This window comes from Diadema antillarum, unplaced genomic scaffold (assembly GCF_040938485.1).
Source record: "Diadema antillarum isolate AM-2024a unplaced genomic scaffold, OU_Dant_1.0 scf00000072, whole genome shotgun sequence".
Classification (NCBI taxonomy): Eukaryota; Metazoa; Echinodermata; class Echinoidea; order Diadematoida; family Diadematidae; genus Diadema; species Diadema antillarum.
Genome location: NW_027270961.1, coordinates 3,910,670 through 3,925,691, shown reverse-complemented (window position 1 = coordinate 3,925,691; position 15,022 = coordinate 3,910,670). Strand labels below are relative to the sequence as shown.

General features: G+C 40.2%; 1 protein-coding gene across 1 annotated transcript in view; it reads right to left on the bottom strand.

Annotated features, from left to right (window-relative positions):
• Positions 1-15,022, bottom strand: part of LOC139717227 (guanine nucleotide-binding protein G(s) subunit alpha-like) — a 99,071-nt gene that overhangs the window by 43,496 nt on the left and 40,553 nt on the right. The window lies entirely within an intron of this gene.

Genomic DNA, 15,022 nt, shown 5'->3' with positions numbered 1-15,022 from the left:
ACGAGCGACTGGTGATCAGTTCTTAATGATAATGATAATGAATAACAATTATATAGTGCTTGATACTGATGCATTGAAATTATGATAAGTATAGAACATCACAACTGATCACCAGTCGCTCATAAGTTGTTCATAACTTTAAGAACAGCTGTATGAAACACCCCCCAGGTAACATGGGGATACCCAGAGACTCCAACTCTCCCGCCGAAAGCCGAAAGCCCACTTTTGCAAAATCTCCCATTCTCCCGTTTGAGATTTAATTTCTCCCGTTCTGGCTCTGTGTCTCCCGTTTGAAATGATTTCTTACTTTTTGTCTTCGTATGTTGAAAAATAAGCCTTTAGATACCACGAGAGAGCATCAAGAACCCTAATTATTAGAGCTTCTAGGGCCCAAACGGGCCCTGGACCCCGGCCGCAAGGAACTTTGCGCTCGTGATATGCGCTTCGCGCACATCAAGTTGGAGTCTCCCGTTTGCTAGGGGTTTCAGGCGGGAGAATCTCCAGATCAGAAGGTGCTTAGGGTTGGAGTCTCTGGATACCATGGAGTGAGAAGGCTGGTCTGGCTTGGATTTATTCGAGAATCAACGTAACAAATTGTACTTAGCTTCATCACTGATCTCTATGTAAGTAAACAAACGACCGAATAATCTTGACTGGAGTCAACCGTTACCGACGAGCGTACAAACTAGTATGCTTTGATGCACATATTCGCTGATGGGCGCTATTCATGGTTTTCAAATGTACCCACGTGGTCAGTAAATGAAGGTCGATTGAATCGGGCCACCCATGTATCCCCATGCTATCAGGTTGTAAAACCTATTCCTGCCACAACAGCATAAAAGCTTTATTTCCTCTCTCTTTCTCCTTGCTCCTTCATTACCCCCTGCCTCCCCCCCCCCCAAAAAAAAAAAAAAAAAATGAAATAATATTCTGAGTTAAAGACTTTGCACTGTACTTTGGGATATCCAACAAGTGATCTCTTTGCAAATACACACAGAGTGAAAGAAAGACAACATTCAGCACATTTTTTTAGAAATACCTCTTTTCTTTAGAGCTGACAGACATACTGGTAGGAGAAAAATGCCTACTTGGGCAACTTTCATGGCCAAAACACATGAATTAGTGTCTATTTGCTGTAGTAAATGCCTTAGTGTATGTGTGTGTGTTGAGTGTGTATGCACATACATACTACAGAAAGCAGGCTAACAAATCTGGGGAGGAAATTAAGACTGCACTGACCCTCGTTGCTAAAAATAGCGCAGCGAGGTCACTGGGTGATCAGAAAGGACTGCCCTCAGAGAGAGATGTCAACACACTCACGCCCGCGACATCGCTGTGTGACACTATACCACCGACAACTCATCATCCCAAATCACTGCGGGCAGCGTGCCTCTCTTTACTGCTGCAACTCGTGCATCTTTACTTTCAACAAACCTCGTATCTGCTTGTCCCTTTCTCTGCATGACTTCTTTCCCCCTACAATCACACAAAATTCAGCCATAATCTGCCATCAATTCCAAATCGTCGGTCTGCATAATCTGCCGCTCTGTATCAAAAGACTTCTCTCACCTTCAGGGGTTGTCTGTGTATGTCTTGTGTAGGAACACGATGATATCACATTCATGAGCTAACACTACATGTTTGCGATGGGGGGGGGGGGGGGGGGCAAAGTAGGAAACAAGAAAGGGAATTCCCACATTAGATATATTCACTGTCCTCCATGGGCATATTATCCATGTCATTTATAAGCTTTGTCTTGTCTGAAGCTCAGATACATTTCACATGACATGCTCTTCCATGTGCTGTGGTAGAAAAGCAAAGCTCTGTACATCATCATCTGATGCTTTCAGAGTCCCATCAATATTTCAGTTGTTGGTACCTACTAGAAGCTTTATCTGCCTTCATACATTTTATGGCACAAGTTTTTGAGTGGGCAGTTGTCAATTCTCTTGAAATTGGTTATTTTACATCATCAAAAATGCACAGGGATTTGAGTCTTCAAATCACTCTCAATGCAATCAAATTAATTGTTGTTGGTTTTTTTTATGTAACTTCACTGCACATGCATATTACTGCAGGTTTGAAAACAAACCTGTCATTTGAAAAATGACATTGCATTTGTGCATGGGTGCACTGTACATTGAAATGATAGCTCATCTGAAATAGAGCTCACATCAATCCATGCTGCCCAGGCAGAACTTTGCTGATATCACATGGAACAATGCATCATGAGACGAATGGAAAAACATCATCCATGGACACAGAATGTAGAGGGAACCGGAAGGGAAAGTCTCTGTTTTTTACACAGCAGGGCTATCGTATGCTTAGTGATGCATCAACAGAGTGCACTGTAGACACATTACTAATGCCAATATGAGGTACAGGGTACCATCTGCTGACGAGACTTGATAGAAACAGGTATGTCTGCAAAGTAGGCGTCCTACCTTGTGAAAGGAGGGGAGCTATGTTGCAAAAGATGTCAATACAGCAGAGACTCCAACCCGAAGCACCTTCTGATCGGGAGATTCTCCCACCTGAAACCCCTAGCAAACGGGAGACTCCAAGTTTATGTGTGCGAAGCGCGAAGTTCCTAGGGTTACAGATGCTCTCTGGTTATATCTAAGGCTTATTTTTGCAACATACGATAGCAATAAGTAAGAAATCCTTTCCAACGGGAGACATTGAGCCAAGGCGGGAGAAATTAAATCTCACACGGGAGAACGGGAGATTTTGCAAAATTGGGTTTTCGGCGGGAGATCTCCCGTCGAAAACGGGAGAGTTGGAGTCTCTGATACAGGAGATTCAAAAGCATGGCGTCTGGTCGGGCTAGTTGATGAAGTGAGGGTGCATTATGGCACACAACCAGACTGACTCGCAAGCTGAGCTGCCTCAGTAAGCTTGATGGTGCACAGGCACAGTTTAAAAATGCGCTTTGGTTACATTCAATGTCCACTTTCACTCCTGGTAGCTCTATGCAGTATCCTTGACAAAAGACTACATACCAGTTTTGCCCCTTGGTGTTAAAGTATAGTGCAAAAGCACCAAATACACCTCGGAAAAGATGTTACAATCACATCTCAGCTTCACTTGTCCTGTATGTTCATACATTAATCCACCTGCCATTAGTATTGGAACTACCTTAACTTGTTGCTACACACAAGGCACTTCTGACCACACATTTGCGATATCATCAATTTCACACTTTTTTACTTCAAAGTCACAGAACACGGTCTGTAAAATACTTTACATTGTAAACTCTCCATTTTTTTTCCAATCCTAAGTACATCGGTAGGGAAGAAAAGAACCATGTTTCTCCCAAGGTTCCCATCCCTTAAACGGGCATCAAAGATGTTTCCATGGAAACCCCGTGCAAATTGGCCATATGTCATCATCTGCTCTGGTGCCGCAAATTCAACAGCAATGCTCTATGTTACCTACACCACATTGCTTCACCATGAATAACTAATGATGTGCAGTCAAGTGAAAGTGGCATCATAAATATGTCAGATTTCCAGAGGTCCTGGGGAGTGACTCACAAACTAAAAGTGAACACACAATCAACATGGCCGCTGTCATTAGTTGGTTAGCCTTGCTTCAAGGCAGAGACAAATGTACGCAGTGTCTCTTCAGCCTGGTTTGAGAAGAAGTCAACAAATTCAGAGTCAGCATTGAAATCTATGTGCACCTCAATACTCCTTTGAGATGTGGAAAGGTGTCAACACAGAAAGTTAAAATCCTAATTATGGTGCTTGCCCATCAACCAGGCCCACAGTTTGCATTATGATGATATGAACATTTCATATATTTGGGGACAACTGTTTTTTATGACATTTTCCCATAAAAAAGAGTTCTTAATGTAAATTAATATTAAAACAAGGAGATGAGCCTCAAGTGCCACACAAAGCACGCACAATGTACATTTTGTGGACAATTCACAAAGCAAAGTTTATCAGTCTGGATAGAAATACACCCTCATTTGCAATATAAAGGCAAAATCGATATTCACTAATTTCACATTAGTAAGCAAATAATCAACGTTGGTGAAGGTGATGGGACAAACTATCACTTCTGAGGCGATCTGGATGTAGCTATCTTTCCGAAGCGCAGCTGAGGAAAGATAGAGTACACATTCAGATCGCCGAGGAAGTGATAGTTTGTCTCGTTGCCTGAAACTAAAAGTTGATTATTTGCTTTATATTCCACATCTAGGGTCCTAGAAATTCCCATTTTACTCCACATCTGAAACTGTTTTAGTTGTCTTTAGATATCCTTAGAGCTTATTAGGCTACGTGTGCGCGTAGATGACAAAACAATGAATTTGCTGCGCGCACCGCGCGGCACCGAAGTGAAAGTGCGTTGCACTGTGTACTATCAAGTGACCTAGGTCACATGATAGTCCACAGTGCAATGCACTTTTATTTCGCGCGTACTCATCTTGCGTTAGGACTGTGTGGACTGGGTGGAGATCAGCGAAACAAAAGGGACTATCAACATAGAGTGTAACAAACTTTTCTTCTCAGGTGATGTGATGGGCAAAACTACGCTTCATCACGTGATCAGCTCTGGACCAATCCTATTGCAACATTCTTAGTATGTGGAATATAATATGAAATATCATTATCTTTGTCTGGTCTCATCTTCTTGATTAAAGGGATTTGATATTTCTCCATGTCTGAGTCTACCAGCTGTTTCTTTTTTGTTACCATCATGTGCAGCTTACAGAGTGACCTAGTGATCAAGCCAGCAGTTACTTACAGTTTGGTCTCACTCTGTTCATTGAGAAGAGAAATACAAGAATGACAATAGTTGATGCTTTCAGCACTGCCCACCCCCTTTCGCTGTCTACATTGTAAAACAGAAAGCTATAAAGCTATTAAAGTGAAGCTGGATGTAACTGCATTTAGTGTAACTGTCCTTGTGATCAGCATAAGTAGTAAGGCTTCCATGTTCACCACAGTGTTATCGGTCCTTGTCTAAATGCCATTTACAGCATTTTAAAACATGCAAATCATATGTTCCACGAGATGGGGACAGCCCCACCTTTGCGCATCATCACATTCCCTGGTCATGCTCTGTAAGCCGGGGCAGACCCCAGTCCTTGTTTCTCTTTCAAATGGACAGCGAGACAGTTCCATAAGTATGAGCAAACTTGTGGTGGATTCCTTGTGCACTTACAACTGAAGTGGCACAATTCCCTAGCTACAAGTGTAGTCCCATACATTCAAACCTTACAATACACGTACATGCAAAATTACTTCCCTGCCCGTGCCCTACCTTCACTGATTGTGCATATTAAAGGTGTTGCTCACGGCACTCACTGCTCTTGAGTTTAACATCTGTAAGCTGCAACTATTGTACACTTGAATACGACAGACTAATCAAGTGTTTGCCAGTGTCACGAGTGAGAGACATATACTGTATACGCTATAATTTTCGCGTACATACATTTTCGCGAATTGCCGCTGTCACACATTTTCGCGAGTGGTTAAATTCGCGATTGGGGGACCAGAGAAAATATGAAGTGGCAAAGAAAGTGTGAATTTTCAACTTACTAGCAAATAAGAATGATACTAGTTATACACTGCATGAAAAAACTTACCAAACTCTGCGAACTAGTAAGTTAGAATTCAACATTTTTGAAGTGGTTAAGTCCATCGCGCTAGATTTCTGACAAGTGGTCCCCTTGCGATAATGGATTGGCTCTCTACAGTATTCGTAAGTAGACGTGGACGTGCGTAAACAAGCTTAGCCAGTATGGTCTGTTCTGTAAGCCGTGACATGGTATACTAGTACTGAAATGTTCGTATCATCAAGGCAAGGGATTCATTTTGGAAGGTAATATTTTCGCGTGTTGTTAATTTCGCAAATAGCTCCCGACTCGCGAAATTCGCGAAAATAAAACCCCCGCGAAATATATAGCGTATACAGTAATGTAACATTGAACCTGTGCACTGTTCCAGGTGTCATACGAGTTTTCCTTCCTTTTAGTGCAGCAGTAAATGTGAGACACTTTTAGTTCATGAGCAGAGTGAGCCTCCCCCACTAGGGATGGATACCACAGGTATACCCTGGGATGAATGAACTCCACATAAAACACTAGAAAGAGTTGGCATCTTCTTTTCCTCCTTATTCTTGTATGTGGAAGTCATGTTTGAGCTAAAAATGTAGGATTGCCTCGTTGCACCATACCCTGTGCAGAACGGGAGGGCATGATGGGCCCTGACTCATCAATAAATATCTCAGACTGAGCGGGGTAAGGGTGCGCAAGCGAGTGAGCGAGCGAGCGAGTGGGGAGAAATGGAGAGAAGGGGTAATTTGGTTTGGGAGCACCATTAGAATTTTCACCCCACCAAATGAATGTATTCCTTCCTGACGACATCTCACCCTCCCAGTGCAAATTGAAGCGTGTGTTTCTATAAATAATCCTGCCATGAATGCAGAGGATCATCACAGCCTGTACAGGAGCTGGAGAAAAACTCGCCCTCTGAGATGCATTTCAGGGCGTCACGTTTCCTTACACGTTCATTCCAAGGAGCTACCCTTAAAAATTGTGTGAAAGTTAAGATAAAAAGAAAGAAAGAATTGACAAAACAGTTTGGCCCTTTGACGGTGTGGAAACATCCATCATAGCAACTATCATTTGTCGCATGGTGTACCATATATCCATGAAACCTATAATTGATGATTTTTAGTTTCTTTGAAATCTCAAGAAACTGGCATTGGTCTAGAAAAGAGTGCAGAGCACATCACTATCACTCTAAACCTGCTAACATTCCACATGTTTCTGCAGTGAATATGATGCCATGACAGATAAAGTGTCACCACTCAGTTAATTGTGACACTTGAACCATGCTCAAGACATTGCCAGAACTTCACCAATCCATAATTTTGATGTCCGCTACAGGGTGCTATACCTTTTTTTTTTTACCACTTGACCGGTCGGGCAGGCAGCTTTTCAAATTGTTGCAGAACACTCGCCCACATGTGAATTTTACTGGCCCGAACGGAAAGTCCCAAAATATAAGAAAATGATATAGAAAATCACTTGTGAGTCAAGGACTTAATAAAACACAATCATTTGAACAAACAGCACACATTGATTTGCACACTTAAACATATTCGAGTAATAAAGTTGGTATGATCGAGTGTTGGTGTTGTGTTGCATTGGGACTTCTTCATGTAAGTGTTGGAAAGTTGCTGAAATGAAATTAAAGTGTGTTCCATCACTACACAGTCATTATCTTCGGATCTCTGTACAGACTGTATGGTTGACTGCATGGGTTTGGGGGAGGGGGGGGGGGGGGGGGGAGTGAAAAAAAGGTGGCTTCAAACATTTTCGCTTGCCAGAATCGGGCAAGCATTTTTTCTCCTTGTTCCAAATTACTTGCCCGACTTTGATTTTCACTTGCCCCAGGCAATGGGGCAAGTGCTTAAATGTAGCATCTTGCCATTATGAATGCTATACTAATTGTAATGATGTCATCAGTTGACCCTTTTCTTCAATCTTCAAATAAGAACATGTCTCCATAACCCACTAAAGTTATATCTGCACTAATACCATCATCAATTATTTCCCCTTTGCTCATAAAATACATTTACCCTGCTTCCCTATCCATCTTGAGTCTGATAATCCTGTTCCCAATGCAACCGCCTTCCAAACTTTGGGAAGAAAAGAAAAGAAAAAAGAAAAAGGGGCAAAAACAGAGAACATTCTTCTGACTGGATACAATAGCTGCTGATGGTTGACAGTGACGCAATTTATAATAACTCCAGCCAATATGAGACGAGGCAACTGAAGATATTTTCATAAAATACATACCTAACTAGTGCCAATTATTTTCCAACATACTTACTGTAAGTCCAGCATTATCCTTCTTGTTGAACTATTTTGTTTTACTCTTCTTTCTTATAGCTTTCCACCACTCCACGGTCACGTGTACAAGTAGTGTACAAAATGTGTATGATGCAGCGCAACCTTCAGCCAAGAAAAAAGAAAGAACAGACTACATCCACTCTTCCCGCTTTGGAATACTGACGAAGATAAATATCGTCTTCAATAGAGACACACCTGATGGCAGACAAATGTCCACATTTATCGTTAGCCGAGTTCATATCGCAAAAGTACCGCTCATTAAAGCAAAAGCTTTAAATAGGTACTGCAATAATACGCATGACCTTTCAAAGATACTGTAATTGTGCAGAAAATGACATCATACTCCTTGACCACAAAAGCAGACTTATTTTTAAAGCGCCTCCCCTCCGTATCCGCTCAATCCACATCTTTACTCTTGGGAGAATTCTCGACATCAATTTCTCTATAACAACTTGGCATGAATGGAATCTGCGGATAAAAATATTTCTTTACTATTGAATAGCCAATGACTGACTCGTTTCTCATTGTGCAACACAGCTCGGTGCTGTCGTCAAATACTCACTTTCTTTCCCCTGTAGAATAGGTGGCTATTATCATCATATTATTGAAGCATCAGATAGATGCATACCTCCTTTATCCTTCCTCCATTTTGTCATTTTTTTTTTTGTCCATTTTTCAATGCTTATTATCACTTTCTTGAGACTGCTCTTTCACTCTGTGCAACATGACAAAGTTATAAATGATGCTGGAATACCGATCACTCAATGTTCTCACAGCAGACATGCTTTTATTACCTGTACGGAATATTTAGGTTATCGTCCACACATCCTTTCAGCTTTTCAAAATTGTTACATTACATCAATCTTTCAAACTTTTTTTTTTCTTTGAAAAAGGCTTTATATAGTTCATTTTCAATTCCTATAAATTTTCTACTTCCATTTCTGACTTTCATGAAGTACCACTACACCATTCTGTTAGTCTGATTTATATCTTTTTATTCAAGCCACCAGAACATGGAATGAAAATGGGTACAATGTATAACAATTCCAAGGTAAAGGGTACATTTTAAGGATGTTCAGTTATTTTCTTTTACCAATATGCATTACCCCCCAATACAATATGATCTTTGACAAAACTTTACTGAGACATAACTTTGCCCTAAAATTGCTTCAAAAAAGGAATATATTAGAATTTATGCCAAAATTAAAATTTTGGGGCGAACGTATGTTACGCTGGACTGAAATCTATGTACTTCCATATTAAGGTCAAATGACAAATGCTCCTTAAAAATTAGTTATTTTTCAACTGAATGGCTTGATATTGATTAGAAAAAAACAATAACATCCCTTCAATTCTATTGAATACTGCGTTCTATGCAATTTCTAGACTCAGCGGTGAATGTACGGTATGTGGACGACAAATCTGTCTTTTTTTGTGTGTGTGCACTTTAATTTTGCGAATCCTGGCTCTGGCGAAATTCGCGAAATTAAAATGCACATGAACGTTTCTGGTGTTACAGTGCACTGATGACACAAGGCGTGGAGATTTCAAGTTAACCCATTCCATACGGGAGCCTGCTGGCCTGTGTATTAAGTCTATGGGCATTTCAGAGACTCCAACAACAAGCACCTTCTGATCTGGAGATTCTCCCGGCTGAAACCCCTGGCAAACGGGAGACTCCAACTTGATGCGCGAAGCGCACATTACGAGTGCGAAGCGCGAAGTTCCTTACGGCCCCGGGGTCCAGCCTAGGTTTCTAGATGCTCTCTCGTGCTATCTAAGGCTTATTTTTCAACATACGATGATACTAAGTAAGAAATCATTTCAAGCAAGAGACACAGAGCCAGGGCAGGAGAAATTGAATCTCAAGCGGGAGAACGGGAGATTTTGCAAAAATGGGCTTTTGGCGGGAGAGTTGGAGTCTCTGGCATTTCAGAATTCAGTATGGAACGGGCTAATGTAAATCAGGATGGAATCAATTTCTGTTTACTTGCAAAAGCAGACTACAGGTATTACTTTCAGGGGGTGGCTTTACAAAATTGTGATCTGTATGAATTGTTTGTCCACAACAACTGTGTGATAACTGACATAAACACAAAGGGTATACTCTTGTAGCTACTCCTCCTCCTTCTGCACTATTACTACTGCTACTGCTGCCACTACTACTACTACTTCTACTACTACTACTACTACTACTACTACTACTACTACTACTACTACTACTACTTCTACTACTACTACTACTACAGCATTGTACTACTTCTTCACTGTCTTGTCTATGACCTCCTGTCTGGTTGGGCATGTATTTCACATTGCCACAAGGTGGCACTGAATTCATGTAGGCCTACTGTAGGTCCTACATAGAATTTATATAGTGAAGGAAGAAGAACATGCATGAAGCCGAGAATAGTCTGCAGAAGAATCAATTTATATCTGTTTTTATGCAATGTTGTACACAAGATGATCCTTTCAGAAAAAGAAAAAGAAAAAGAAACGTTATACTGTATGTGATGATAGATATAAAGGGAGTCCATGCTACATGTATGTATGTTGTAATGTATATGGCACGTGTTTAAGGATGCACATTGGCCCCGACAACCCTCAATTTTTACCAGACACAGCAAAAGAAAACATATGCAAATAAATATCTACAAATGTTCTATACCCTTTGCTGTACAATTCATACTCTGCAATGAGAAATATAAATAAATAACGCATGCACCTCTGCAATGAACACATTTGCCCTGCACAGTTTTTTCTCAGGTTTACAATTATCAATATCATTACCTTTGTTGTTGTTGTGGGGTGGGGTGGAGCGAGAGTCTAGTTATATGAAAAAGAAAATGGCAAAGCCGGGGAGACCCTATTTCTCGCATACACGTGATGAACAGCCTGCTATATCATGGCACACTGAGCGGCCATGCCTGAACGTGCTGTGTGGTTCACACACAGCACTGACACACCCTTTGCCCACATAGCACTCTACAGTCTCATCGCCATAATGAATGCCCAGCCTTGGCTATTTCAGGAAATTGCGTTGCTATTTATAGAAGCCCATTATTGATCGCTAGCTTATGTAGGAGAGAATGGAGGGGGAGGGGAGGGGTTGGTTCCAAGGAGAGAGAGAGAGAGATGGTCCTATCCAACACCTGACAGCATGGTAAAGACATATCATTACAGGTTTTCGTCTGGACTAAAAAAAAATGGAATGGCGGGTACTGGCCATCATTGCACCGTCAAACGAATGCCATGACCGAATATACACAGGCTCTATCACACTGGGCATGAGTGAGATCCGCTACCAAGTTTTAATCCTAATAACATGCAGTTTGATAAAAAACGAGAATAAAAACAAAACAAAACAAAAAACTCACACATGCCTTTTGCTTGATTACATACACTATTCTCAACTGATGCCAATGATTCTACCCTGCAAACTGGGATAACTGGGTAATCATGCTAACCATTGACATTAATGCCAAATAATGATTTGATATATTAGCCTATATTTCAACTGAATCCATCTATTAGCCTATCACAATTATCAGTATAGGCACTATCTATATACCTAGATGTGTAATATATCATAACTGTTCTCACTCTTTCTCCAAAATACACACAAATACACACTCACACAAACAAAACACAAACACACACTCACACACACAAACACACAAACACACATATTTCAAACAGGATTGTCTGCAAGAATGGATCAAAGGCACGATATAGGCCTATATTTAAAAGTGTGCATTTATGCAGAACACAAGAATTTCATATGGCAGAAAATTCCACCAGAAATATACATTTTTAGGATGCCATATTGTACAGTAACATAACAGATAATGCAAATTGTGTTTTGCAGATCAAGAAAGATAATTATTGCAACTTTAGTTAGTTTGTCAAGAATACTACACATACCTACACAACTGCAGCAGATCAGTAAAAAACAAACAAACAAACAAACAAACAAAGATATTGAGAAAGCAGATGAATGCATACGAAGTTAACATTTTGATCATTGGTCAATATTCTATGAAATACAGACCAGTGATAGAAAAATGCATCAACAATGGCTTGATTTCTCCAAACATTTACTGACTGTACTGTCTATATAATGTGTTACCTATTCATGAATAAATATTCTGAGTGAGATACCATATGCTTCTTCTGTCTTACTGCTCTGCATGCAAAACAAAATATATTTTTATGAAATCCATCTCCAAGTTTCCACGGAAATGGGGGGGGGGGGGGGGGGAAGAGACATCGGATTTGTACCGCTGCCAAGGTCTTGACAACTAAAAATGTATATTTGAAGTCCATGCACGAATCACAATTTTGTACCAGGGTCACTTTCTGTCGAAACTTTGCTTAGGAGTGAAAGTGATTCATTGGCATTTACAAGGAAGATGGGGAATACCAGCTCTGGTTATAAATACAAGAAACACTTGCTCCTACCTTAAAGGCATTATTTACCATTTGCAGATGAAATAAACCCAAGCTTTAGTGCTTCAAAATAGTTCTAAAATGTGAGTTAGGGATAGAAACTACCAGTGCAAAAAAGTTAATCAGTATAATCAATGTTAAGTATTGTTAAATATAAAAAATGTGAACAATAGTTGTAATAAAACTGTTTCTAGACTAAACCGTCTACAGTTATGATTTAGTAAGAAAAGTAGTGATATCTCCTTATATTTTAGACTTTAATTGCAAAATTTTTATATGGTAGGATGTTTTGAGATTCAACTGACCTACACATATACTGCATCAAATGTGATAACTTGAACATTTTTAAAATCATTGCTCCCAATGGTAAACAGTACCCTTAATTACACAGTACTAGAAGATGGACAATGCAAATATCATAAGAATTAACTACTTTGCTGTACAAATGGATAGCTGGCAAAAAGCTCTTGCACAATACACAATATTTCACAGCCATACTAAACAGCAAGCCTCTAGTTTGGAAAGAGAAGAAATTATGGCAATGTGTATTGACAATTTGCGCAGTCATACATGACTGATACAAAAAGTTCAATGAAATGCTGTCAAGTATGGAAGCACTCTTGTTGTAAGGGTAAACGTTTACAATCTGACTGCCTCCTATCGACCCTTGGCTTTTACCAGCACTGCTTACAAGTACTGTTGTATAATTACAACAGTGCATTGTTCCAGAATACTAACAATCTGTACATAGTGCCGCAAAGTCACCCAACACATTTTTGATGTTTTTATAAAAATGACTGAATTCCACACCCTTTATGCTAAACCAGTTATCCCTAACCTTGGCTTGGTTTGTCTTTATCTTTTGGTTCAATACCTTTAAACAGACACTAGATAGATGGACGTAGAGACAGACCGCAAACGGAATACCTCATGAACCTGGGAGCATGTCATTATTTTGTTGGATTTGTTAATTTACCGCTGTTATTCAAACACCACAGTAAGACAATGCAAATTGCATTGATTGAATGATTGAAATGCTAACAAAGAAAAGAGAAAAGAAAAAACTGCAGAAGTGGCGTATTTGTGATTTCAGCTTGATCTCTATTTCAATATGCATTTCTTTGGAACATCCCAGTCAATTGAAGGGAAATTGTGGGCCCCTGAAACTAAACCAGGCTGTGGCTTGTACGCAGGAAAATGTGGTAGTTCTGTTCCCCTTTAGGCTCTGACCTATCTTGATTTCACTGAACAAGCAAAGGCTTTAGCCGCCACTTCCTTGTGTACGTATGGCATCCAGGTCTTCTCTTGGATATGGCAGACAAAACATTTGGGTACAAAGAAAGACTGCCATTTTTTTCCAAGCAGGGGATGGTTTCGATGGTCAAGTTACACAGCATATCGTATTCAAGGTGACACCACAACTCAATGCCTTGAGATATCACATTTACGCTTGAATTAAAAAAGCCTTTATTTTGGACATCTGATGTTTGGACATTTGGACATTCTCACAATGCATATAATATGAGAAGGATTCACCCCATGATCCATTGCCCATATGAGAACCTCTGAGCCACAGTGAGGATTCAAATCTCATAGAGAAGCTGTAATCATGAACTGGACCTACAACTCCTTTTTGAGCCACTATACTACAGCAAATAGCTTTAAGTACAAGTAAGGCTGCATTCACATAGAAGTATTCGGTATTCGGTATTCGCTATTCGCTATTCGCTATTCGGTATTCGGTATTCGCTATTCGGGCACCGAGTACACCATCACCCGCACCGTCAACTCATCATCCCATGCAGTGAGGATTTCTTCCTCCTACACCCCAGCAAATCTTATTAACAATTTCTAAACTGCATCAGAATGTCAGTCTACATGCTTATTTTTGCTACAGGGCAAATCCAGACCAAAAGTGTCATTATTTCATAAACGAGAGACGGTATACGCTGCAAGAAAATCGAACAAGCTCGATTCCCACTTTGCTATACTTTTCGCAGCTATTCGGTACTTTCAAATAGTGCCCTCCTATGTGAACCGGTGTGAGGAAATCCTATCGTTCGATTCAAGCTATTCGCGTGCCCTCGAAAAACGAGCCCTAATACCCGAATAGTATACTTCTATGTGAACGCAGCCTAATGCACATTATTCTGAGGAACAAGTCCATCCATTTAAAAGAAAAAAAAATGATTTCTTTTTACCTAACCAGATAAAGCCTTGGCCAGACAAGCACAATATGTACTGTGCTGTCCTTATGTGAATATTTAGTAATAAGTTTTTGCAAAGCAAAACAGTTCCTGTACTGGAGCATTGAGCACAGTGTGTATTTTCCTGCGATACCAACTCAAAAACACACGAGAAGGAACTGTAATTTGAGCTTAAAATTGTCACAAATGATTATTTGCTTTCTCAATCGTAATTGCTCATCACCTACGTAAAAGTGGGCAATGTTTTTGAATGCCATTTGCTTGTTTGTTTGCCTGTTAGCAATGCTCCATGAAAACTTATGCACAGATTGTGATGAAATTTTCGGGATACCTCAGCCCATTTTGGTAAAAGGAAAAGGTGATAGTGTGTACTTGTCATAATGATCATACTCTGGATCCATCTTTTTTCTTTTTTATTATTATTCTTTAGAGGATATGTGCACAGCGTTGTGGTGTTATTGGCCCTGTAGCCTTTAGTGGAGGTTTGCCCCCTCCC